At 45.3% G+C, this 27,338-nt stretch overlaps 1 long non-coding RNA gene across 1 annotated transcript; it reads left to right on the forward strand.

Annotated features, from left to right (window-relative positions):
* Positions 1-16,043: 16,043 nt before the first annotated feature.
* Positions 16,044-26,176, forward strand: LOC140916734 (uncharacterized). Its single transcript, XR_012160630.1, has 3 exons — positions 16,044-16,190; positions 22,580-22,732; positions 26,077-26,176. It is a non-coding gene; the product is annotated as an uncharacterized LOC140916734 (long non-coding RNA).
* The last annotated feature ends 1,162 nt before the right edge of the window (positions 26,177-27,338 follow it).

A 27,338-nucleotide genomic window follows, 5' to 3' on the forward strand; every position in this document is an offset into this window, starting at 1 on the left:
GTGGTTATTCTTGGATGACCTCCACATATCTCCTGCCCTAGCAGCTCAGCTATCTTTAGCTCTTCTGCAGAGTAAGTCAAATTCACCTTCAGTGAAACTCTGCTCAACTCAATCACATGACACAAAGAATGACTTTGGCTTACTCTACGGCTTTGTCTACCATTCACATGTTCCTTACCGCTCGCTTCCAGTTCTCTAATACCTTATGCTCAGGTGGCACAAAGAGGTCATAATCTGCCCAGAAATTCACAGCAGAGAATGTCTCTGTGGTAGCAGAACTCTCTCTGGGGTGAAATTATGCCAGATCTGTGTCTACACCTGTGTCAGAGATGGGTCTGCAGAGCTCAGCACCACAAATCGTCCGCTGCAGCTGGATCCAAACCCAGTGGCTCTGGGTGCCGTAACTGGCTCCCTGACACCATCTTCTCTCTCCTGTGCTGAGCAGAGCTCTGGTAGAGGACAGACTATCTGTAAATGACAACAGTTCCCTATCTCAAACTATATATTTTCCCTAGCACACATTCCCTCTTTCCTGAGCTTTGTTATTGCTAACTTACAGGCATTTAAGAAATCTCTGAATGCAAACAGTTCTATTTTGTCATTTCTGGGCTTTATTTAATAAATACCATGGTTGCACCTTAGTGAGTCGCAGCAGCATTCTGGCTTTTTAAAATATTAGAGAGCAAAGTGCAAGGCCAAAATAACACCAGCTGTTGGGTTAGAACCTCAGCTGGTGTGAATCAGTGTAGTTCCAGTGACATCCCAGAAGCTGTGATGATCTACAGCAGCTCAGGAACTGGCAACCACTCTTCAAATGGTACATGAGCTCCTCGGATGGTGCAAATATTGTAAGACCAACTTTTGGCCAATGTTTGGTGCCACAAATGGTTCCCAAAAGCAGCAGGGGACAGGGATGGAGAAGAAGGGCAAAACTGCTTGTTAAGTTGTTTCTGAGGAGCTGGAACATGCAGCCCTATTGTATAATCTCCAAGGCATTTCACAAACATTGTGCTTTTTCACCTCTTTTGGGGAAATTTGCCTCCAAACTTAAAAAAAAAAAAATCTATAACCCATATCATGTCATTTTTTTCTAATGATAGGTAAATCTCAGATGATTCTGAAGTTGTATTTGGCCCTAATAAATATCCTTAAACTTGGGTGTTTGTTCAGAACTTATTCAAACCTCTTGGGTCTTCACAGTTAGGCTGGAAATTTCACAAGAAAATGGCCCCTCTAAAATATCTAGTACTTCCTGCACTGACTTTGGCAGGAAATTTCAGTCCTTCTAGCCCCAGATGGAACCCAGAAATATAATGTCCCATAAAACACAGAACCTCATTCTCCTCTCATTAACTCAACTGAAATTCCATTTACTTCAGATGAGTCGCCCCACCCCCCGATTGTCTCCTGGAGGAGAAGTAAATTCTAGTTTGGCTTGGCTTTTAGGTGAGAATTTTAGGGGCGAAGGGGTCAAGCGATGGGTGAGTTATTTTCAATTCACTTATCCCTCATGGTTTTTTGGTTTTCTAAACTTACGGGATCTGAGCCAAAGTTCAAAATGAGGAACCGCCTTATTTTTTAACAAAAGTGCAACAGGCAGACATAATGTAGAAAGATGATTCAACATTACAAAACCATTTTGCGCTTAATATAATTCTGTTATCAGCTAATCTCTCTGACCACAGCCCACCCACACACCAAGAGATAGAGTTGCCAATACCAAGATTTTCATTCCAATCTGTTTGGTATTTCACAAGGAACAATGACAATGGGAACCACTGACCACTCACAGGGCCAGGTGCAGATCTGGGGGCTGAATGCTAAGGTGGCTCAACATAACCCCTCTCCCTCCCCTGAGCCTGAGTTTGCTCTGTTATGGACACTGCCCCTCGTTTTGTATTACAGTTGGTAAATTACACCAGGCTCCAAATAGCCGCAAAGGGCCAATACGCACCCAAGGATTGTCATGGCACAGGGGCGCCATGACTCATTTCTTGTGTCATACTCCCTTTTACTTGCTATGCTGGCATGAGGATTAGTGAGTGGGGCAAAGGCCCCTGTGCTGGTGCTATGCTACCAGAGGATTACTCGGGGGATCTTCATTTGAGGCCAGATTGCACCTGTGGTAAAGTGCATAATAGCCACACTGCACCAGAGAAGCTGGCCCATAATGTTTGCCCACTCCCCGCATAGTGCCTCCTAGCAATGACAGGACTAGAAGGTGATAGACGTCTTGAAAAATACTACTGATTTCCTGATTAGCTCTGTTAAGAAGCCATTACAGTCTAGCAGGACTTTTTTCAGCAGCAGATGATAGCAGTCGTTAGGAGCACTAAACCACTACTGCTCGTCTTTTGCTGCTCTCACCAAGAACTTTTATAGGAATATAGAAGAAATTTTCACACTAACCAAAGAAACCATAATAATAAATTCCTTCACCTCTCGCATAGCTGGGACAGAGTTTATAGAGTTACACTCAAAACCCTCACTGATCAGCTAGATTTTTAGCTACCATATAAAGAAGATTGCCTTCTTATCCAAACACATAGCCTCCAATAGTCTTATTATTCATGTATGTTTGGCCTCGGTCACCACAATTCATGTATCAGGAACCTGATTCTGCCATGTACTAAGAGCTCTCAGGTCCCACTGAAGTCAATGTAAGCTAAGGACATGTAGGGTCTGATCCAAAGCCTACTGAAGTCAACGACCATCTTTCCATCGACTTCAAGAGGCATTGGATTAAGCCATTAGCATTTTTTCAGATCAGGCTCTGAATTAATATCAATTTCTTGAATGTATAAGAGAATTACACACTAGAACGCATTCTGTTATGAGCAAACATGAGATGATGTGTTAGATTTCTGCGGTGTGATACCAACAAAACTGTAGATATATTACCACTTATTGATTTGCATTCGTGTTCAGGATTTTTTGGCAGATATCTCTTAGTTCTTTTTTTTCACCTGAAAATCTTACAAGACTGAAAATCTCGACCTCAACTTTCTGGAAAACCCAACCAGAAGTCTAAGGGGATCCATGTATTTATTTGCGCTGGGATCATTTTACTGGTGAGGTCTGAAGTTTCCCAGAAATGAGGACACCCTAAATTCTTTGGTTAGCTAATTGAGGATGGACCCTACACAACAGGCACATGAATTTTTTCCATGCTCTGCGCAGCTCTACAGCAAGCTACTCATGATTGTGCTAAAGGCAGCGTTGCCGGTGCTTGCCATTTTATCGCTAGCCTTGCTGTAGGTGAGGTTTTTCATAGAGTCCCGTGACTGCACAAGAATCTCAGCTTTGTTTAAAAAAAAAATAAACCCACCCTACGTGTCTGGCCCTCATGCTTGCAAAGTATAGCTTGCAACCATGAATACTAAAGCCTTAAAAACCAGAAGGCAAACAAAACAAGACCCCCAAACTGCATTATTTTTAAGGTACCAGGATCTTTGGTGACCTGCCTTATGCTTTTTTGAACACATGGCATTAGCAACACTGATTATGGCTACACTTCCATCAGGCAGCATGGACTAGCTACCTGGATACAATCCTACACAGGACTCAAGGGATATGTTCAAGCAGCTAGCCCGAGCCGCTGTCCATGCAGCTGCAGCTACACGGCTGTTTTTAGCAAGTTAATTCAATCAAAGCTAGTAGGCCTATTTGTAGCTGTCCCAATTACAATATAGTGTGTGTCTTGCATCCCTCGGACTACATCTGGGGACAGATCTTCAGCTGGCGTCAACTGTCATCACTCCATTGAAGACAAAGGAGGGATGATCATTTGACACCAGCTAAGGCTCTGGCCCCTAGGGGTAAAGCAGCCAAGCAAAGCGGACATGGGGAACATATGCACAGAAAACTGAGATCATGTAGACACCCTCCCTGGTAGCTTACCTCTCAGGCTACTGTAGGGGCTTCTGATCAGCTGCCATCCGAGGAGACGGCGCATATAAAGCGCCCTGCAGGCCGCCTGTATTTCTGTACTAGATGACGAATGAGTTACTATAGAGTGAACTGCTGCTCTGGAATAAATAGTTCAATATATTTCATATCCATAAGGCTACGTTTTTACTAGCATCTTAAAGAACGCTCACCCCCTGAGTGAGTTATAAGTAGCGTGGTATTATGGGGAGCAAATGGGCACCAAAGGAAAAAGCTAAAATTCAGGGCTGGATGAAAAAGAAGAGATTTTTTCCCCCCAGAAATGGAGTAAAGAGAAGCAACAAAGAGTTTTCAAAAATATCCAAAGCACTGAGTTATGATACTACTGTGCTTGTGGAAACAATCTCATGTTAGCCCTTTATTTACTCTCATGTTATTTTATTACTGCTACTCACAATGGTACCTCTGCTAACTCTGTATTTATTATTATATTTCTCTCTCCCAAGTCAGAACGCTCCTAAAGAATCCCGCCCAACTGTTCCTATCTACCAGGGGCCAATGTCAGGCCCTAACGTCACAGCCCAGCAAAGGAATGGTATTATAGCTTTGCCAAGGCTTTACCTTCCAATTTCAAAGCCATCACTAAATTACTCCTGTTTTTCTGGGCTTAAGTCAGACCCTGGACTAGGATGTCAACAAAATTCTTTGGTAGCTGAATGACTAAAAGTGGTTCAAAATGACAAGTGTAGGTGAGGACAATTATTATAATAACTGGGGGTTCTTGCCAGGTAATAAATTCAAATAAGCTGTTTAAAATACATGTGGAGTAAAGGCTGTGTTTTATGAAAGTGTGAATGACACGCTTGCCAGCAGAAACAAAGATTGTGTCGCATTTTGCTGACAAAGATGACTCATTCTTTTTCTCATTTCCTGACTAGTCAAGACCAATCAATACCTCATCCTCAGCACAGGCCTGAAGGCCAGTCTAAACCATTATTCAATGGGGCCCCTCCTCAAAAAGCACCTTACGTGCAAAGAAATGGACCATTATGTTATATGTTCACAGAAAGGTTGCCCTGTGTGATGTTCAATGATCAGTCAGGCCCAGATCCTCAAAGGTATTTAAGTACCTAACTCCCTTTGAAATTATTGGGAAAGTCACATAGGCCCAGATCCACAAAGACAGTCGTTCTCAAACGAGGACCGCCGCTTGTTCAGGGAAAGTCCCTGGCAGGCCAGACCGGTTTGTTTACTTGCCGCGTCCACAGGTTCAGCCGATCTCGGCTCCCACTGGCTGCGGTTCGCTGCTCCAGGCCAATGGGGGCTGTGGGAAGGGCAGCCAGCACATCCCTTGGTCTGTGCCGCGGAATGAGAAATAGAAAGGAAAATGGCCAAGCAAGTCCCTTTCAGTCATCTCCATAAGGAGGGAGTAATGGGCATCTCCGTAGAATGGGCTATGTTAATTACAATACCACCCGTTAATCAAAGTTTTTCACCTGTCTGCACCTTAACTGTTTGAGGGTAATTAACATGGGTGGCGTGTGGCATAGGCTGTGCCTGATCCTCCTTGAAACCCTGCTTGCCCCCAGCCCAGGCAGGCTGCTCCTCTTCAGGGAAGCAGCATGCTGGAGCTAGGACTAGGGTGCTGGGGGCCCCTGGCTCAGGGAGTGGGGGGCTGGAGGCGCTGGGGCTGCCTGCCCTGTACTTGGGGGGGGGGGAACGGACGCACACCCACCCAGTGCTGGGGGCCACATGCCGCCCACCTGCACACCCTGAGCTAGGGCGCCGGGGGGAGGGGGGGGGTTGAACGCCAGCCACCCATGAGCAGTGGCTGGGGCGGGGGGCTGGCAGCCACGAGGAGGGGAGGCTCCAGCAGGGAAGGGGAGCGGGTCCTCGGGGGGGGGGGGGAGCTGGCTGTGGGCTAGCCTCCCCCAGATGGTGGTTCACCCACCACCCATGGTAATTAACTATTTACCAAGGGTCATGGTGGACTCTCCATCACTGGCAAGTTTTAAAACACGATTGGAGGTTTTTTCCTAAAAGCTCTGTTCTAGGAATCATTTTGGGGAAATTCTGCTATACAGGAGGTCAGCCCAGATGATCACTTTGGTCACTTCATGCCTTGGAGGCTGTGTAAAAACCATGCAGCCTCACACTTATATGTGACGGGGCACTAGATGGGGAGGGTTCAAAGTTACTACAGAGAATTCTTCCTGCGGTGTCTGGCTGGTGGGGCTCACCTGCGTGCTTAGAGTCTAACTGATCCCAAAATTCCCCCCCCAGGTCAGATTGGCAGAGACCCTGCAGGGGACTTTGCCTTCCTCTGCAGCATGAGGCATGGATCACTTGCAGGTTTAAACTAGACTAAATCATGGCCCCAGACCTCTAAGTGACAGAAGCTGGGACTGGATGACGGGATGGGTCATTTGAAACTGCCCTGTTCTGTTCATTTCTTCTGACACAGTGGTTCTCATCCAGGGGTATGTGTACCTCGGGGGCGGGGGACATCAAATCAGTGTTTTTCAAGCTGGAGGGTCACAACCCCCAGGGGGATCACAGGTCAGGGTTGGGGGAGTTGCAAGTGTAGGACTGGCACTAGGGGGTGGTAAGCAGGGCAACTGCCTGGGGCCCCACTGTGGGACCTATGCAGCTAAGTTACATGCTTCAGCCCCAGGCTACGGGGCTTGGGCTTCAGACTCTGGAAAGGGGTAGAGTAGTTGGGAAAGGTTGAGAACCACTGCTCTGATGCACCTGGCACTGGCCATTGTCAGACACAGGATACTGGGCTAGACAAACCATTGGTCTGGCTCAGCATGGCCATTGTTAAGTTACATTGGCATAAAACTGGGGTTATTGTTACTACTATTATTTGTATTACGATAGCACCTGGGAATCCAGTCAAAGATCAAGGCCCCATTGGGCAGCAAACAAGACAATCCCTGCTCCAGAGAACTTGGTGGCAGCCAGAATGAGGCAGATTGGTCACACCAGATAAAAAGGGTGAGGGAGGATGAGGTACCACACCCTGCCACCTCTTGAGAACCCCTGATGTAGAAGATGTGTAAGAAGATGTTTTGTGTGTCTTGGAAGTGTGGTCCAGTAGATTGAGTGCTGTGCTCGTATTCAGAAGACCTGGGTTTCAGTCTTGGCTCTACTACTGGCTTGCTGGGTGACCTTCAGCATTTCTATGTGCCTCGGTTTCCCCATCTATAAAATGGGGATGATAATAATACTGACCTGCTTTGTAAACTCTGAGATCTACTGCTGACAAGAGCTGTATAAGAACTAAAGTATTGTTGTGGGCAATTCTGTCATATGTGGGTGTGTGTACAACACATAGGGAAGCGCATATTCTGGGGTCACTGAGACATAGTCAGGAACAAGCAGCAGAGCAGGGGCTAAAAGAATCAGTACATCTATCTTTGTTCCACCTCAGATTTGAAAAACATTCCCCAAGGGCGAATTCAGTGGACTAGAGAGAGGCGTGCAGTGAAAATGATCGTGCATAGACACTGAAATGGTAAGCTGCAGCTGAATGGTCACATCAGATACAGTTCTGGGAGGAGCAACGTTGCCACTTGTCACAAAGAACAGGTTAGAGAGCGGAGCACAAGGGTTGTAAAAAAGTCATTTTTTTTTTTAAAGACACTATTTGATTTGGAGAAGCACAGCTGGCCTGGGTCGTTTTTCTGCCTCTCACGTGCGGGTTTATTTGATTCTAACGTTGGGATTTATTTTCCAGGGCACTGATCTGTGCTTGAGCCTAGGACATTTTATTAAATGTCATCTACACCATTGAAAACGAGGCCAGAAGAACAACATTTCTCTTTGCCCAGGATGTGGATCGAGCTCCTTGAGCCTTTTCAAACAAGAAAATTCAGGCACGCTTCAAATGGACACAGTATTAGGGGTGAAAACAAGGTGTCACGTATGAGGCCTGATGCAATGGAAAGACACTTCACTTCAGTGGGCTTTGGCTCAGGCCCATAGCAACCAAAAGTTATTACCCCATGACAGCTGTTTGACGGTCACAGTACCCAGTGGGTATAAGCTTTCGTGAGCTACAGCTCACTTCATTGGATGCATACTGTGGAAACTGCAGAAGACATTATATACACAGAGACCATGAAACAATACCTCCTCCCACCCCACTCTCCTGCTGGTAATAGCTTATCTAAAGTGATCACTCTCCTTACAATGTGCATGATAATCAAGGTGGGCCATTTCCAGCATAAATCCAAGTTTAACCAGAACATCTGGGGGGTGGGGCGTAGGAAAAAAACAAGGGGAAATAGGCTACCTTGCATAATGACTTGGCCACTCACAGTCTCTATTCAAGCCTAAGTTAATTGTATCCAATCTGCAAATGAATTCCAATTCAGCAGTTTCTCACGGGAGTCTGGTTTTGAAGATTTTCTGTTGTAATATCGCAACTTTCATGTCTGTAATTGCGTGACCAGAGAGATTGAAGTGTTCTCCGACTGGTTTATGAATGTTATAATTCTTGACATCTGATTTGTGTCCATTTATTCTTTTACGTAGAGACTGTCCAGTTTGACCAATGTACATGGCAGAGGGGCATTGCTGGCACATGATGGCATATATCCCATTGGTGGATGTGCAGGTGAACGAGCCTCTGATAGTGTGGCTGATGTTATTAGGCCCTGTGATGGTGTCCCCTGAATAGATATGTGGCACAGTTGGCAACGGGCTTTGTTGCAAGGATAGGTTCCTGGGTTAGTGGTTCTGTTGTGTGGTATGTGGTTGTTGGTGAGTATTTGCTTCAGGTTGGGGGGCTGTCTGTAGGCAAGGACTGGCCTGTCTCCCGAGATTTGAGAGAGTGTTGGGTCATCCTTCAGGATAGGTTGTAGATCCTTAATAATGCGTTGGAGGGGTTTTAGATGGGGGCTGAAGGTGACAGCTAGTGGCATTCTGTTATTTTCTTTGTTAGGCCTGTCCTGTACTAGGTGACTTCTGGGAACTCTTCTGGCTCTATCAATCTGTTTCTTCACTTCCGCAGGTGGGTACTGTAGTTGTAAGAATGCTTGATAGAGATCTTGTAGGTGTTTGTCTCTGTCTGAGGGGTTGGAGCAAATGCGGTTGTATCGCAGAGCTTGGCTGTAGACGATGGATCGTGTGGTGTGGTCAGGGTGAAAGCTGGAGGCATGTAGGTAGGAATAGCGGTCAGTAGGTTTCCGGTATAGGGTGGTGTTTATGTAACCATTGTTTATTAGCACTGTAGTGTCCAGGAAGTGGATCTCTTGTGTGGACTGGACCAGGCTGAGGTTGATGGTGGGATGGAAATTGTTGAAATCATGGTGGAATTCCTCAAGGGCTTCTTTTCCATGGGTCCAGATGATGAAGATGTCATCAATATAGCGCAAGTAGAGTAGGGGCGTTAGGGGACGAGAGCTGAGGAAGAGTTGTTCTAAAATCAGACATAAAAATGTTGGCATACTGTGGGGCCATGCGGGTACCCATAGCAGTGCCGCTGATCTGAAGGTATACATTGTCTCCAAATGTAAAACAGTTATGGGTAAGGACAAAGTCACAAAGTTCAGCCACCAGGTTAGCGGTGATAGTGGAGATAGTGTTCTTGACGGCTTGTAGTCCATCTTTGGAATGTGTGTGGAATGTTGATGTAGAGGGCTTCTACATCCTGGAACCTGGATTTGTGCAGGAAATGGCCCACCTTGATTATCACATTGTGTAGAGAGTTGTCACTTTGGATGGGCTATTACCAGCAGGAGAGTGAGTTTGTGTGTGGGGGGGGGGGTGAGAAAACCTGGATTTGTGCTGGAAATGGCCCAACTTGATGATCACTTTAGATAAGCTATTACCAGCAGGACAGTGGGGTGGGAGGAGGTATTGTTTTATGATCTCTGTGTGTATATAAAGTCTGCTGCAGTTTCCACGGTATGCATCCGATGAAGTGAGCTGTAGCTCACGAAAGCTCATGCTCAAATAAATTGGTTAGTCTCTAAGGTGCCACAAGTACTCCTTTTCTTTCTACATCCATAGTGGCCAGGATGGTGTTATCAGGAAGATCACCGATGGATTGTAGTTTCCTCAGGAAGTCAGTGGTGTCTCGAAGGTAGCTGGGAGTGCTGGTAGCGTAGGGCCTGAGGAGGGAGTCTACATAGCCAGACAATCCTGCTGTCAGGGTGCCAATGCCTGAGATGATGGGGCACCCAGGATTTCCAGATGTATGGATCTTAGGTAGTAGATAGAATATCCCAGGTCGGGGTTCCAGGGGTGTGTCTGTTTGGATTTGATCTTGTGCTTTTTCAGGAAGTTTCTTGAGCAAATGTTGTAGTTGCTTTTGGTAACTCTCAGTGGGATCATAGGGTAATGGCTTGTAGAAAGTGGTGTTGGAGAGCTGCCGAGCAGCCTCTTGTTTATATTCCGACCTATTCATGATGACAACAGCACCTCCTTTGTCAGCCTTTTTGATTATGATGTCAGAGTTGTTTCTGAGGCTGTGGATGGCATTGTGTTCCGCACGGCTGAGGTTCTGGGGCAAGTGATGCTGCTTTTCCACAATTTCAGCCCGTGCACGTCGGCGGAAGCATTCTATGTAGAAGTCCAGTCTGCTGTTTCGACCATCAGGAGGAGTCCACCTAGAATCCTTCTCTTTGTAATGTTGGTAGGGAGGCCTCTGTGGATTAGTATGTTGTTCAGAGGTATTTTGGAAATATTCCTTGAGTCGGAGACGTCGAAAATAGGATTCTGGGTCACCACAGAACTGTATCATGTTCATGGGGGTGGAGGGGCAGAAGGAGAGGCCCCGACAAAGACAATAATAGAACGCCACTAGCCGTCACCTTCAGACCCCAACTAAAACCCCTCCAACACATTATTAAGGATCTACAACCTATCCTGAAGGATGACCCAACACTCTCTCAAATCTCGGGAGACAGGCCAGTCCTTGCCTACAGACAGCCCCCCAGCCTGAAGCAAATACTCACCAACAACCACATACCACACAACAGAACCACTAACCCAGGAACCTATCCTTGCAACAAAGCCCGTTGCCAACTGTGCCCACATATCTATTCAGGAGACACCATCACAGGGCCTAATAACATCAGCCACACTATCAGAGGCTCGTTCACCTGCACATCCACCAATTGGGATATATGCCATCATGTGCCAGCAATGCCCCTCTGCCATGTACATTGGTCAAACTGGACAGTCTCTACGTAAAAGAATAAATGGACACAAATCAGATGTCAAGAATTATAACATTCATAAACCAGTCGGAGAACACTTCAATCTCTCTGGTCACGCAATTACAGACATGAAGGTCGCTATCTTAAAACAAAAAAAACTTCAAATCCAGACTCCAGCGAGAAACTGCTGAATTGGAATTCATTTGCAAATTGGATACTATTAATTTAGGCTTAAATAGAGACTGTGAGTGGCCAAGTCGTTATGCAAGGTAGCCTATTTCCCCTTGTTTTTTCCTACTCCCCACCCCCCCAGACGTTCTGGTTAAACTTGGATTTATGCTGGAAATGGCCCACCTTGATTATCATACACATTGTAAGGAGAGTGGTCAGTTTGGATGAGCTATTGCCAGCAGGAGAGTGAGTTTGTGTGGGGCGGGGGGTGAGAAAACCTGGATTTGTGCTGGAAATGGCCCACCTTGATTATCATACACATTGTAAAGAGAGTGGTCACTTTAGATAAGCTATTACCAGCAGGAGAGTGGGGTGGGAGGAGGTATTGTTTCATGGTCTCTGTGTATATAATGTCTTCTGCAGTTTCCATAGTATGCATCCAATGAAGTGAGCTGTAGCTCACGAAAGCTTATGCTCAAATAAATTGGTTAGTCTCTAAGGTGCCACAAGTCCTCCTTTTCTTTTTGCGAATACAGACTAACACGGCTGTTACTCTGAAACCAGTACCCAGTGGAAAAGTGTTTCCATCCTAGAAACTCTCCCCACAATTGTTTAACCAAAGTCCATTGTTGTAAGCATGGATCAGTGGACAGAGCACAAGTCTGGGGAGTGTGCAGATCTGGATCTGAACCTTATCCCTGCTTACCTGCTATGTGACCCTGAGCAAGTCACCTCTATGTGCCCTTTTCCCCTGCCACTCTTGGTCTGTGCTGTCTGGTTAGAATGCAAGGATTTTGAGGTGGAACCTATGTGATTGCACAGTGACTACCACAACAGGACTACAAGCTGGGGTCTATGTGCTATGGTCATACAAACAGTGAGGTTAATGTAAACCCTGAGGTCTGAAGCTCTGGAGGTAGGAGCGAGCTCACTCCTACCGTCTGTTCGGAAACAGGGGAAAAGAGCAAACAGACATTCTATAGGGGAAGGCGCTCTCTGCCACTGTTCCTCTCTTGGTTCCTCTCATTTGCATAAGCTTTCTACCCAGAACTCCACGTGACACCTTGGGGGCTCACCAGAACTCTACTCAAACTCCAGATTGGTGGGGTAGCCAGAGTGGGGTAGAAGTAAGAGGGGGGCAGGGCGGGGCGGGACGGGACCGGACCGGACCAGGCCGGGCTGGGCCAGGCCACATGCCATTGTTCCTTCTCACCCAAAGACCTTCTAAAACAAGGGTAGAGAGATGGCTCTTTGCTGAAGCTGCAGAAAGAACCAACAAAGCCAAGGGAACTCAAATGTAGGCCCCCTTGCCTCCCCAGTACCAATAAAGATGAAATCCCAATAGCTGGATTAGGTGGTGGACCTCAGGAGTAGACATGGGCTGGAGCTGGCCTGGCTGAGTGCACTCCTGGACTCTGGGACTATGCTACCCACTGATGCCAAGCTGAGAGTGGGGTGCAGTGGAGGAGGAGTGGGGAGATGATGGGATAAAGGGACATTGACTTACTGGATGTTCACACCAGTGGGTAGGGAAGTGAGGTAAAGGACTACTGCTAACATTACCGTGGGGGTGAGTGCTTTACTTATTATTCATACAGCTCTATTGTTAGTTTATTGGTGCTAGGTTTCCCCAAGTTGATTCTGTGTTCTTTTGTTCCCTTTTATTAGTTTTCTCCTGTTTTATACACAGACTCAGCACTTGGCAGCAGAGAAGTATTGCCTGTTAAGGGCACCCAGAGAAGGTTTTCCCCAGGGTTTCTGGGTAGAGGCTTGCACCAGTGTGTTTGTTAATTTTAAGAGGAACCCCATGCCACCTTAACCTGACCCGTGTTGCAGCCAACAACAGCTGGCAGCAGGGTTACAATAATGATAGACAACTATTGATTTCAATAGGGCTTAGATCACAAATGCTTCAATGAAACAGTAAGGCTCAGCTGGAACCCATTAACGAACCTGCATCTTAAAGCTCTAGCCCCAGATTCTGATCTCAGTCGCAGACTAACTCCCTGGAGCTCTCTGCTTGGTGTCCCCTCTGGACTCCTGATTTTACACAAGTGACCCATACTCCCATCTCTGTTTTTTCATTTGTCGTCTCCCAAAATTATTTGATGCCTGGGTCCAGTGGCGAGGGAGACCTTCAGATGTGGGCAGGCATATGCCTGCCCATCCCCCATGCTTCAGTAGGTACAGAGTATAACTCCCCTGACTCCAGTAAAACTGAAATCAACAGTGACTTTAAAATAGTTTTACCTAGAACAGCAATTCACTCTGTTGCTGAAGTAGCTCAGCCATTACCTAAAGTATAATTATGTCACAGTGGTTAATCTGTGAAATATTTATAGATAACAAACTTAACCAGTTCAAAATTTAATTAATACTATTTTCATCCCAAATGATTTCTAAGAACAATATTTGAAATTGTTTTACCTTTTCCCATTGTCTAACAAACTGATGAACTTTTCCATCTGAGCATCTTACTACTTTAATTGTCTGATCATTGAACCATCCCATATGATAATTAAGTAAGTTAATAATGCAGAGTAATCTTAACCAAAATCAAACTTTTTTCTTATTTAGTAAAAGCATGGCATTTGGTCGCGTCATTTTCACTGAGTTAATTTAGAAAAGCAATTAATGTCTTCTAAACTAGTGGCATAATTTAGGAACACAGCACTCGCCCGGAGACCAAGACGCTGATAATGCTATTTTATAATAAAATAATGACAAGACCACCCCGCTCTTCTATAGCGCCTTTCAGCCAGAGATCTCAGAGTGCTTTACAAAGAGGGTCATTATCATCATCACCCCCATTTCAGAGATGGGAAAACTGAGGAACAGAGCGGTGACATGACTTACCCAGGGTCACTCAGCTGCTTGCATGTGTGATGTGTGCATTGTGCCAGGGTTCAGGATAATTATCAACCTTGTGTCTGTGGTCACCTGTTCACAGTAGCCATGCTGTCATATCGTTCATGGTACTGGCATGGTGCTTTTCCTTATCTTCACCTGATGCTGTCGGTCATTTTCTGAGGCTCTTTCTTTGGCGTGGCCCTAGTCTCTTTTTTATCCAGCACACAGAATCACAGGACATAGGAAGGGATCTCAAGAGATCATCTAGTCCAGTGCCCTGCACTCATGGCAGGACTAAGTATTCTAGACAGCACAATGGAAGGAGTCATCATCCTTGGGGAAGGAAGAAGGTGGGGCAGTCTTTCAAAGTTGGCAAGAAAAGATTCAACAGACTCCAATCCCTTTGAAAAGTGAGCCACAGACTTTGCGGGAAACGGCTCCAAGGTCCCAAGCTTAAAGAAAACAAACCAGCCCTGGCCAGGGAAACAGAGAAGGGTTTAGGCAGCCGAACAAGTTCACAGAGTCAGTCTGAGCTGGCCAGAAAAATGTAGGGGAATTGTAAGCGGCTGCACTCGCCGCAGTGACACGGCCTTGTGCTGGGGCATGGTGCTGCTGGAGTCTCCACCTGTACCATCCCATTGACCCTCACTTTGACTTCACAGTGACCTGACTCAATCAGCCCTCCAGTTAAATCCTGTCTAATCCCTCCCTGGGCTCAACAGTCCTTATCCTGGCCATGATGACCCTTCCTCGGGGCTTGTAGGGGAACCGAGGCCCACCCTCTGCTCTGGATTTCAGCCCAGGGACCCTGTATTGAGGAACTAGATTTGCTCCTTCAGATGTGCTGTTATTTCCCTGGTCCACTTCCTACCTCCAAGCCCCACGGGCTATTTCCCTGCAGCTTCTCCACTGATTCCCAAGCTTCCGGCTTCTCCTTAAATCCTCCCAGCTCTTCCTTCCTCTCCTGGACTGCTGACCCCCTCCGAATGGCATCTCTGTGCCTTGCCCACTTTTCAGGGCCTACGACAGGGACTAATTCCATGCCGGTCATCTTCTTCAGTCTGCCTTCCCAGAGCGTGGGAACTCCCTACCTGCTCTCTCCTGGGGTTTTTTCCTTTGTGTTGGCTTTCCTGACCCTTGCATAGCTGGGGTCACTAATTATCGTTAAATAGCCAAATCAGAACCAGCTGAGGGATAGCAGCTAGGTCACAAGCAAAGCTGAGCCCACTCCTCTTTAAGGGCCAGCCAGACTGTGACAGGAATACAAAAATAAATAAGGTCTATTAGCCAGTGGGGTTAAAGGGAATTAAAAGGGTTCTGTGCAGCTGCATCAGGAGAAAAAGTTGTGCTAGAGAGAGAGTAGGCCTCAGAATAAATGAGGAGTGGGGGCGATATTAACGATGACTAAAATGCTTAACTTTGCCAAATCTGGGACTGCCTCCAGAGCCAAGCATTTCTTCTCAGAATACATCAAAACTTCATCAAACCCTAATAAAAACTCAGCCCATCTGGGGTGGAGAGACGCTTTCCTAAATCTACAAGCCAACAAAGACAATGTTTGTTCGGAATCTCCACTGCAACGAAAAGGATCCCCCATACTGGGGCTTGCTCAGAAGAGAAAATCCTCATGGTTACAAGGTGGCCCAGCACAATATGAGAAACAGACAGACATTGAGCCTATCACAGCCTGGATCAGGCAGTTCCAAGGCCGGTTTGAGGAACACTGGCTTCAATTAATGGCTTACTTATAAGATGAAAGAAGACAAACAATGACCTTGAGCTAAAACTACATTGTTTTATAACTAGAAAGAGGCCACTCATTTGGGAGCAGAATAAATATCTCCTAAGGACTTCTCTAAGTAGTGCATAACAATTCTGTGCCAAATACTAATGTGTTTATCTGTGCATAAAAACACTACTCCAGAAATTATGGTGAACCTACCACTATAATATATAATGAACCAATAATACAGCAGCAAGCAAATATGTTCTACTTACCTGTAAAAAGCTTTATTACAAACTCCTGGAGAGCCTGAGTGACATTCAGCCAACCCGTTCGTGCAGATCTTTATCGTGGACAAGAAGAGAAGCATATAATCTGCCTTTCTGGTAAGTGGCCTTTGTTTAGCATAAAATAAAATGAGAAATAATCTGTGTGTGTGTGATTGTAGGTATGAGAAGTGACTGAACACTGAGTTACTAGAAAAGCCCTTTTTCCTACGTAGATCTAAATTCAAAATGTCTTAGGGTCCCCAAACTGTGGCCCTTGAAGAGCTATTTGGCTACATGGTCCTAGCCCTCCTTCTTTCCAGTTGGGAGATGTGAACAGATAGGAGGATGAGGTGAAATGAAGAGCAAAGGGAGACCGTGGGGATAGATCTTTCCTAAAAAAGGGCAAAACACTGGCAATAAAAATATACAATTTACTTTCCTAGTGCACATGAGTAACCTCACACATGCCAACAGTCTCACTGAAGTAAGAGTTATTCACGGGTATAAATCATTACAAGATTGGGCCTTTAGTCTTGAGTTGATTGGGAAGCGATTCTCTCTCCCTACCTAAAAATTTTTGAGGAAAATTAAATTCTTTGAATTTTGGTTGGGTTTCCTCAGAAACAAATCTTTTTCTTTTTTGACAGGCAACCTTAATTTTAGAATTTCCTAACTTTTGAGTACTTGACTTTGCAACCTTATTGGTTTTTTAGCACATTGTTTGCATGTGCAATACATAATATACTAGAAATTTAATAAATGCTATAATAAAAATTTATATTCCTGGCATACCCTATATACAGGATCAGATATTTTAAAACTGTGTTTGTTCAAGCCATAATGGATGAAATTATCCTTACTATTGCTAAACAAAGGTCTGGCATCATTCACAGGATAGAGCAAAGATGAAATTTTGTGTGTCATAATAATGCATATCAAAATAATTATGCAAAACTCACCCATAATTTTAAATGTCACTAGAAATGTATAATAATTAGAGCAAGATCTGTAAAAGACACCTCGCAGAAACTAAAACCTGAGTTTTAAGGAGTGTGATACGGAACCAAAATGAAGTAACTGAAAGTACATAAGGGAAGCACAAGAAATTGGTATAATAGGCATTAGACACAATGGTTGAGATTTTCAAAACCAAACAAGGGGATTTCGACGCACGTCCTCTATTAATTTGATTCCTTTATACAACCTTGAAAATCTCAACCATATTTAGGGCCTAATGCTGCAACCCTCATGTAAGAAGCAGTGAGCTGGAGACTTTAAAAAGTAGAAGGAGAAACAAAACCTGGCTATGTACTTAGTTTTTAATACACACTTGCTCTGCAAAGGCGGCACCGCCTTGGTGGCCGACTCAAGCCAGCCCTGATTTACTGAAAGAGGAGCCCTGTGCCCCACCTACTCCCTGGGCCTAATTCCAAGATCATTCAAGGCAATGGGAGTCTTTCCATTGACTTCAATGACTTTGAAACAGGCCCTCAATCAGCGGCTGAATTGGGGCCCATCTCTGACGCTGCCTCCGGTACCATCACTTCTGATGGCCATGCCAGTAGGGAAGGTGTGAAAACACAGAGCTGGCTGGCTGGCACAGATGCTGAGCTGGACTTTACTTAAACAAAAGAGACAGAAGCAAAGATGACATCAGCAGTGAGTCTTATGTTCTTATGAAAGGTTAAGCCAAGAGATAACTACATCAGCCCCCCAAAAGGCAGATGTGCAATCGGTGCCTGTTTCTTCACAGAGACGCTGCTGCTTAGCATGCAGTGGCAGCATCGTCTCATCCTCTCCCTTTTATGCGCGAGATCCTTTAACTCAGGCCTACTGGAACCTACATTTCATTTCTTAGCTCAAGATTAGTTCCGGTCTGACACCAGAATGCCTGCTGCAGAGAGCACTGAACGGGACAGCTGCTTTTCCCTTCAACCGGGCTTGCTTTTAACACACACCTTCCCCTCTGATGTAGCAGGAGTAACACTGCTATTCACTGCCAGCATCCTGCCAGAGGAAGAGCTTACCTTTACATGGAATAACTTCCGCACATTTTCCACCAGCTCAGACACTCATGCCCAGGAAATGCAGAGCAGGCCGTAGCCCTTCGTCTTTATCTCTTTGTAATGTTGGAGATATTTAGGTAGAGTTGTTAATCATCTTCATGCTTAATATAAAGACTCTCAAAGGGGAAAAACTTAGCCACAGGCCAGGAACTGGTATTACAGAATTGCTGAAGTTAGAGAGCAAATATGGTGATCATATGTAGATCAAGAACCTGTTTACATCCATCCTTTTTTGCTTCCACTCTCATGCTATCATATTTATGTGGAGTCTCATGGGGACAAGTACTGCACAATAAATGTGCCTACATGAAAAACCTACAAGCTATTTAGGTTTTGTTGTCTGTATAACCACTGAGATCCTTTCTGAACAATTTTCAGTGGAAGAGGAGAAAAGAACAGCAGCAGTCTCAGAAGGATAACTGGTTCTCATATATGAAAGGAATAAGTAATCCCTTTATTTTGTAAAGGATGAGCAACAATTACTATTAGCAAAAAGAAAAGGAGGACTTGTGGCACCTTAGAGACTAACCAATTTATTTGAGCATGAGCTTTCGTGAGCTACAGCTCACTTCATCAGATGTTTACCGTGGAAACTGCAGCAGACTTTATGCTGCAGTTTCCACGGTAAACATCTGATGAAGTGAGCTGTAGCTCACGAAAGCTCATGCTCAAATAAATTGGTTAGTCTCTAAGGTGCCACAAGTCCTCCTTTTCTTTTTGCGAATACAGACTAACACGGCTGTTCCTCTGAAACCTGTCAATTACTATTAGGAATCTCAAAGCATATCGTGTGAGAGGCAGTGCATATGGCCACCGCATTCCCCCATGAGGCCTGCAGCAACTGAGAAAGCACCTGCATTGCGTGTCCGAGGATTACAGATGCTGGTGGGGTGGGTTGAAACTGTCCCATGTGCCATGGTAAACTACTGAAAGCTGGAGGAATTACTGGCAATGTCAGAACACTTGAGGAGTGAACTGGAGGTATGCAATTTGGATCTGGGCTTCTTTTGTAGGACGTGTGTAAGTTGCCATCGGCATGGACTGAAACTGTAGCTTGAATAAAGGCTTTAGAAGCTACTCCGTTACTGATGTGAACTCCGTAAGACTTCACAGCACCTCCGTAGTCGTTTCAGTTTGTCCTTGGCATGTTCCGTGTTTGTGGCGGGGGGACGATAATATTCAAATCTTACCAAAAACTCTTTGGACCTAGAAATGCCAGACTGAATTAGCTCCTACGTTTGAGGTAGTTTCACAGCTTCAAAAGAGATGAAACAAAAAGCAAACCTTATTGAACACCTCAGTGACACCCAACATGAAAGAGCAAGGAAAGGAAGGGTTATTATTTAGATCTATCACATTTTCTGGGTACAGAAAAGGAGAGAGCATGCATGACCTACTTGCAGAATTAGGAATTATCAAGCAAGCAGGTTTTAGGAATTCAGGACCAAATCTGAACTCAAAAGCTAAATCTCCACACAACTCTGCAAAAACCTCTCCTGTCTGGTGACCTCTGCCTAAAATACTGTACCGTCATTTGAATTAAAAACACTCTTCTCCCCAACTTGACTTCTGATAGCTTTCCTGGTTTTAGTTATTGCCCAATCACGTCACATGGTTTCTAAGATGCAGGGACTACAGTTTAAGGACATCTAGAGCCTCCTGCAGACCCACTTGGTGAGACACTGACTACAGCATCATTCATTCCTCCACAAAAAGAAAAGGAGGACTTGTGGCACCTTAGAGACTAACAAATCACAAAAGCTTATGCTCAAATAAATGTGTTAGTCTCTAAGGTGCCACAAGTCCTCCTTTTCTTTTTGCGGATAACCCGGCTGCTACTCTGAAACCATTCCTCCACAGTATCTCTGCACTGAACAACAATCAAAGCAGCAGGCCGTGCAGGTGTGAGGTCCTGCTGGGATGGGACTAGGACCCAGGTCTCCAGGGTGCCTGATGCTGCCACACCGCTACCTAGCAGTTGTAGCAGGGCTGCATACATTATTGCCACACAAATACTTTGGAGATAAACTCTGCAGGAGGTACCACCTTGGACGGCTGGACAGCTTCTCTCATGGCCCCTGATTGATCCAGGCGCCCTATTTAAGCCCAAGAGGAGCTCCCAGGCAGTGTCTGTGCAATGAGATGGACTCTCATGCCAGCCGTAACACCAGACCTGCCTCTCAGCTCACTCTTGGACTCCTGACCCCAGCTCGGACCCTCAGCTTCTGCCCTTGAACTCTGACTCCAATCTCGACCCCTGGCTCCAGGACCTGGGATCTGACTCCATCTTTTTACCCCTGGTTTTGGTATTAGAGTTTCATCTTCAGCTTTGACCCTGAGCTTTGGTGCTTGAACTCAGTCTCTGGCTACAGACCCTAACTTTGCTCCTTGAACCCTGGCTCCCTTTCTTCCCCCCTGGCATTGGTACTAGGACCCCAAACTCGGGCTACCGCTCTTACATGCCGACCCTGGTTCTGACCCCCAACCTAGCCCCCGGGATTCTGGCACGGGCTCTGACCACCCTGCTCTGACAGCAGGGAGGTCCATTTTCCTGGCACTCCATGCCATGCCAAACAGAAAGGAGATGGTGTAGAAATGTATCGCCCCCTGCTGGGGATCAGAGGAATGACAGATAGCCGTTTCCAACAAACACTGCTCACGCAGCTCAGCAGCAGTCCCAGCCAGCAATCTCTCCTCCACAGCCAGCGGCTCCATCTGGGAGGGATGCTCTACGCACACTCCTAGCCCAGAAAGAAAAGCAGAACAAACATGCAGAGAACTCTAATTGCACCCCTGCTTCGGCTGCGTGTAGAAATGTGAAGAAATCACTGCATCTGTTGTCATACAGTGATGGACGCCTCTTGGCAGTCACACCATGGATCGAACCAGTGACTTCCTGACCTAAAAGCATGAGCTGCAAGATCTTAAGCCAAGACTGTATAGCGAGGGACTCTATCAAGTCATATCCTCTGCAGATCAGCAGAGCGGTGGACCTGTAACGCACACTAACCAGAGGGTTACAACAGCCCCTTGGGTTTGTGGGTCAGAAATGACAGTGAATGGTGACACAACATATGGGAAATAATGACCAGAGGGACACCAGTAAACAACTAACTTCTAGAGAAGAAATCTCTGAGAGAAGCAGATGCTGGACAATACACCTGAGCTGTAAGACATCCATGCCAGGAGATCTGCATATGTCAGGGAGAAGCAGTCAAGGACTTGGTTAAGAGTTTCCTTATTCTTGATCCAAGACACCTGACTCTAGCTCCCTGAGGATGAAAGTGTAAAGGGCTGGTCCGAGAGGGTGAAAAGTCTTGATACTTGAAAATCACAGGAGGAGATGTTGAAAATGTGGAGGGATTCCCCTGCCCCTTTCAGAACATGCCCCAGGGGTCAAGGAGAAGTCCTCTCTTTCAACATCACCTTTCATCTCCTAATAGGCTTTTCATCTCCCAGTGGAAACTCTCTTAGCCCTAAAGCTTCACTGCTGATACCGAGGCCCAATACTGAATGTGCAGATTTTTGAGACTTGCAGTGTTGCAAACTCTGGAACATCTCATGGAATTCTGGTATTTTTCTTAAAGCCCCAGCTCCTAGAGTCATGTGATTATGTGAGAATCTCCATCCTAATTTAAAATAAATGAACAAAAAAACAGCAGCTAAAGTTTACAGCCTCATGGTTGTGGAGACAAGCTTGAAAACATGAATCCAAAAGGCTCAAGAATCAGAAGGCAAATAAAAAAGAACCTGAAGTTTATTATTTTTAATCCAACCTCATGATTATTGACTGCTTTGGGTGGGCAATACCAAACATGCAAAAAAATCCAATCTATACAAATAAATCCTCTAACTATCCAACTGCATTTGCACAACAAAAGATGTGCAAAACTTTTGAGACACACAAAGCCATAAGCACAGCAAACCACATCTTCACAAGTATGCATGTGCAATTTTGGAGCGTGCATATTAAGAAATATGGTTAAGATGGCTTACGAAACTTGGCCTTCATTAAAAAATTAAACTAAGGAGAAAACCGGGAGAGGAAATGAGATTCTCCTATGTTCCCTTAAATATTTCTGGGAAGGTTTATCTCCAGTGCCCTTTGAAGTCAATGGGAGTTTTTCCCCACAGACTTGCATGGGCTTTGGATCAAGCATATGATCAGAAGGATTTCCTTCCGTCATCATCCTCCAAACCTGCATGGTCTTAAGGGACGGAATTCATTTTATAGCATGGAATCCTCAATTTTCTAGATAATGTTCCCCTTTCTTCCACAAGACAACAAATGAAAATGGAGGTATCCCCTATGCATTTTGTACCGCCTCTATGGACTTCCCCCTCCTTACGGCTATCACAAAGGGAATCCTATACATATTTGTAAAGTATGTTTTATGTATTTCTGTTTAAAATGTTAAAGTCGGTTTTCCTTTGTTTCAGTTTCCTACACCAAGCTGTGATCCATGCTGACTGAGGGACAGACTCTAAATGAGTCAGCTGCACTAAACACAGATAGGAAAAGTGGTTTCCTTAGCAACAGGAGATGTGTGAAGAGGGGGGGAAAAAACGGAATGGCTTTTTCACTGTAAACAGGTTTGTTCTCATTTTAGCAACCTTCCTGCAAAACTGCACACAGAAGCTACTGACATTTTCAATGGTTTAAGTAAGATTTCTTACTTGGTTGGATGTTTGCAGTTTTGCTTGGGGTGGGCATGGGGTTAATTTTTATTTTGTAATTAATATTTCAAAGCAGCAAACAGTGTGATTTTAAAATAACAAAATCTGAAGTGTGGAAATGTGTTCTGACGTCTGGCGACAAAGAAAAATGAGAGGTGTTTTAAATCAATAAAGTCCTTATATCAACATAGCCACAGTGCTGCAAAGCCCTTTTTGATTATCCATCAGAAGTAGATTATGACTCTTCTACAGATCAGGAAAGGAAAATGTCAGGAGTGTTACTAGAAATCTAGCTGATGTGATATGCATTCAGGAAAAATCCCCGTTCCGGGGGATTGGAGATAAACCTCTGGAGATTCCAAACGAAACTGAAATGGTCCTGCAAGTTTTTTTTTCTTTTCCTCCTCTTTCTCCTGAAATGCTTTTCAAGGAAGAAAACCACAACTGAAACCCCTTTCTGTGTGCATTGGAATCAGTACCTTCCCATCCATTGGATATCCCTAAGCTATCTAAAAATAGAAAGGGGAAACCCGCCTGAGATCAAAGAGGTTCATTTACAAAGCACAACACGAAGACCGCCACAATTCTCATTCTCATCACGTCCGCAGTAGTCGGATGGCAAGAATCAAACCATTACTTTGAAAATGTAGGAATGTATTTTCTGCCTGTCACCCTCACTGGATACCAGCTACAAGTGCCTTCTCCTGGAGCTGAGTTAAAAATTAAAAGCGGCAAATAATGTATTCAGTGAATGTAGCCTTTATTCTTCTACGTGGGGGGGAGAGTCTTGTCCTCTGAGAGTCACGGGTGAAAAAATGCAGGGAAGATCTGGGGAGCTAAGACATGAGTGACACAACCAATGACAGGAAAGCCTCTGCACCCACTCTGCACAGAGCAATGGCAAAACAAGCACCAGCCTACCTCCAATATTCCAGCCAAGAACATCCCCCAGAAAAGAATGGGAAAACACCGAGAACACTGAGTATATGACATTAGAAATGGGTGCAGCAGATCCTCACCCCTGCCCCAGCCCATTTACATCCTGCATACAGGGGCCAGAGCAGTGAATAGGGGCCCCAAATGTCCCATATTTGGCTCCAGCGCAGACACAGGATGCGGAAGAAGCTGTAAGACAAGCCTAGGCGCCAACTCCATGGGTGCTCTGGGGCTGGCACTGCCAATATGCTCCTCCCCTTCAGCGGTTCATTGGCGGGCGGGAGGGAGGCACTGGGGGGGTGGAGGGGCAGTGTGGGTTGGAAGAGGCGGAGCAAGAGTGGGGGGAAGGGAGAGGGGTGAAGTGGGGGCAGGAAGAGGCAGAGTGAGGGTGGTGCCTTGGGAGAAGGGGCAGAGCCGGGTTGGAGCACCTCCGGAGAAAGCTGAAAGTGGGCACCTGTGCCTCCAAGGACCTCTTTGCAAGCCTTGGTTTGGAGGCCGTGCTGGGCCAGGAGGGGCAGGTCAAAGGAGGGGCCACAGCATGCAATGCTGCAGAGATACTGTACAGTCCTGTGGGCCATTGGGCAACCTGGCGAGGTTGCTGTAACTCAGAAAGGCCCCCCAAGGCTAAATTACTGTGGGGACCATAGAGCTGCCCTGGGAGGGCAAAAAGGTGACTCCTTTGCAATCTTAGAGGTCCAACAAACAATCTTCTCCAAAAGAGTCCAGTGAACAGACAGCACCCAGTCTAAGCCAATCTGGAGCTTTCCATCTATCATAGACAGATTATCAGGGTTGGAAGGGACCTCAGGAGGTCATCTAGTCCAACCCCCTGCTCAAAGCAGGACCAATCCCCAATTTTTGCCCCAGCTTCCTAAATGGTCCCCTCAAGGATTGAACTCACAACCCTGGGTTTAGCCAGCCAATGCTCAAACCACTGAGCTATCCCTCCCCCCTGATTCACTAGGGCTTGGATGGCCCATGTAATTGGTAGGGATACATCTCTCTAGCCAGAGTCTTCACAACCATAGTCCATAATACCCAAGCACCTCACAAACACCGAGTAATTTAGCCTCACAAAACAACTACGAGTTAGGGGAGTATGAAAAGCCATGGAATTAATGGGCAGGAGAAATGGAACTATGTTAGCAGTGCTGGTGTCTGCAGGTAAGGTTGGAGGGGCAGTACGAATTGGCCTGCATTACCTGTGCTGTAGATAACTAAAGGATGGCATTTTTAAGGGCTGACAATCTGGAATCTTCACAAGTACAATAAGACGGACAGCAAAAGGCTCCATCTCTAGCCAAGGGTGGTTGAGAAGGAGCTGAGGACAGTTAGCCCCCATGCGCTGTCTAGCCTTGTGGTGCAGCACAAGGAGACAGCACGTGCACAGGCCCAATGGACACTGCTACCGAAGTTCTCTGATCAGCAGCGCAGTGATGCAGATATACTTACAGCACCCACAGGGACACTATTCAGAAAATTTAGAGGACTGTAAGAACAGCCACACTGGGTCAGAACAATGGTCCATCTAGCCCAGTATCCTGTCTTCTGACAGTGGTTTCAGAGGGATGGACAGAACAGGACAATTTATTGAGTGATCCAACCCCTTTCATCCGGTCCCAGATTCTGGCACTCAGAGATTTAAGGACACATGGGGGTGAGTCCCTGACCATCTTGATGGAGCTATTGATGGACCTATTCTCCATTAACCATCTAGGTCTTTTTTTAACCAAGTTATGTTTTTGGCCTTCAAAACAACCCCTGGCAAGGAGTTCCACAGGTTGACTGAGTTGTGCAAAGAATTAGATTCATACAATCATAAACTTTAAGATCAGAAGGGACCATCAGGAACATGTAGTGATTCTAGTCTGACCTCCCAAACATTGCAAGCCACAGAACCTCATCCTCCTCTCCTGTAATGGACCCATAGCTTCTGGATTAGTTACTGAAGTCCTCAAATCATGATTTATAGATTTCAAGTTACAGAGAAACCACCATTTACTCCAGTTTAAAGCAGCAAGTGGCCCCATCCCCATGCTGCAGAGGAAGGAAAAAAACCTAGGGTCTCTGCCAATCTGACCCAGGGGAAAATTCCTTCCCGACCCCAAATATGGTGATCAGTTAGACCCTGAGCATGTGGGCAAGACCCACCAGCCAGACATGTGGGAAAGAATTCTCTGTAGTAATTCAGAGTCCTTATGTTTGTTTTAAACCTGATGTCTATTAATGTCACTGAGTGACCCCCTCCCTCACTTCTTGCATTATGCAAAGGGGTAAATAACACTTCCTTGTTCATTTTCTCCCCACCATTCTTGATTCTACAGACCTCCATCATAAACCCCCTTTGTCGTCTCTGCTCTGACCTGAACAGTCCCAGTCTTTCTAATCTCTCCTCATCTGGAAGCTGTTCCACGCCGCTAATCGTTTTTGTTGCCCTTCTCTGCACTTTTTCCAATTCTAATAGACCTTTTTTGAGATGGGACGACCAGCACTGCAGGCAGTCTTCAAGTAGTGGGTGTACCATGGATTTATATATTGGTATTATGATATTTACTGTATTGTCTATACTTTTCCTAATGATTCCCAACTTCTGTTCGCTTTTTTTTACTGCCGCTGCACACTGAATGGATGTTTTCAGAGAACTCTCCACAATGACACCAAGATCTCTTGCTTGAGTGATTACTGCTAAATTAGATCATGTCATTTTGTATGTATAGTTGGGATTATGTTTTCCAGAGTGCGTTACTTTGTATTTATCAAAGTATGTCATCTACCATTTTGTTGCCCAAATCACCCAATTTTGTGAGATTCCCTTTGTAACTCTTCACAGTTTGCTCTGGACTTAACTATTGAGTAATTTTGTATCAATTCTGCAAACTTTGCCACCTCACTGTTAACCCCTTTTTCCAGATCATTTTTGTGTAGTTCCCCTTTTTGAAGTTAAATGCTACTGTGATGGGTTTCTTTGGTATTCCCCCCATAAAAAGACATTAAATTTAATTACATTATGGTCACTATTACCAAGCAGTTCAGCCATATTCACCCTTGGACCAGATCCTGTGTGCCACTTAGGACTAAATCAAGAAATTGCATCTTTCCTTGCGGGTGCCAGGACTAGCTGCTCCAAGAAGCAGAATTTATTGATCTCTAGAAATTTTATCTCTGCACCCCATCCTGAAGTGATATGTTCCTTGTCAATATAGGGATAGTTGAAATCCCCCATTATTATTGGGATTTCTGTTTTCGTAGCCTCTCTAATCTCCCTGAGCATTTCACAATCACTGTCAACATCCTGGTGAGATAGTCGGTAGTATACTCCTCCTCCTATACTCTTATTATTCAAACATGGCATTTCTATCCACAGAGATTCTATGGAACTGTAATTCATTTAAGATTTTTACTATATTTGACTATGCTTTTTTTCCACATATAGTGCCACTTCCCCACCAGTGCGACCTACTGTCATTCCTATATATTTTCTACCCCCGAATCACCTTGTGCAATTGATTATCCTCATTCCACCAAGTTTCTATGATGTCTATTATATCAATATCCTCATTTAATACCAGGCACTCAAGTTCACCCT

The sequence above is a fragment of the Lepidochelys kempii genome, chromosome 9 (genome assembly GCF_965140285.1).
Source record: "Lepidochelys kempii isolate rLepKem1 chromosome 9, rLepKem1.hap1, whole genome shotgun sequence".
In the NCBI taxonomy this organism is placed as follows: domain Eukaryota; kingdom Metazoa; phylum Chordata; order Testudines; family Cheloniidae; genus Lepidochelys; species Lepidochelys kempii.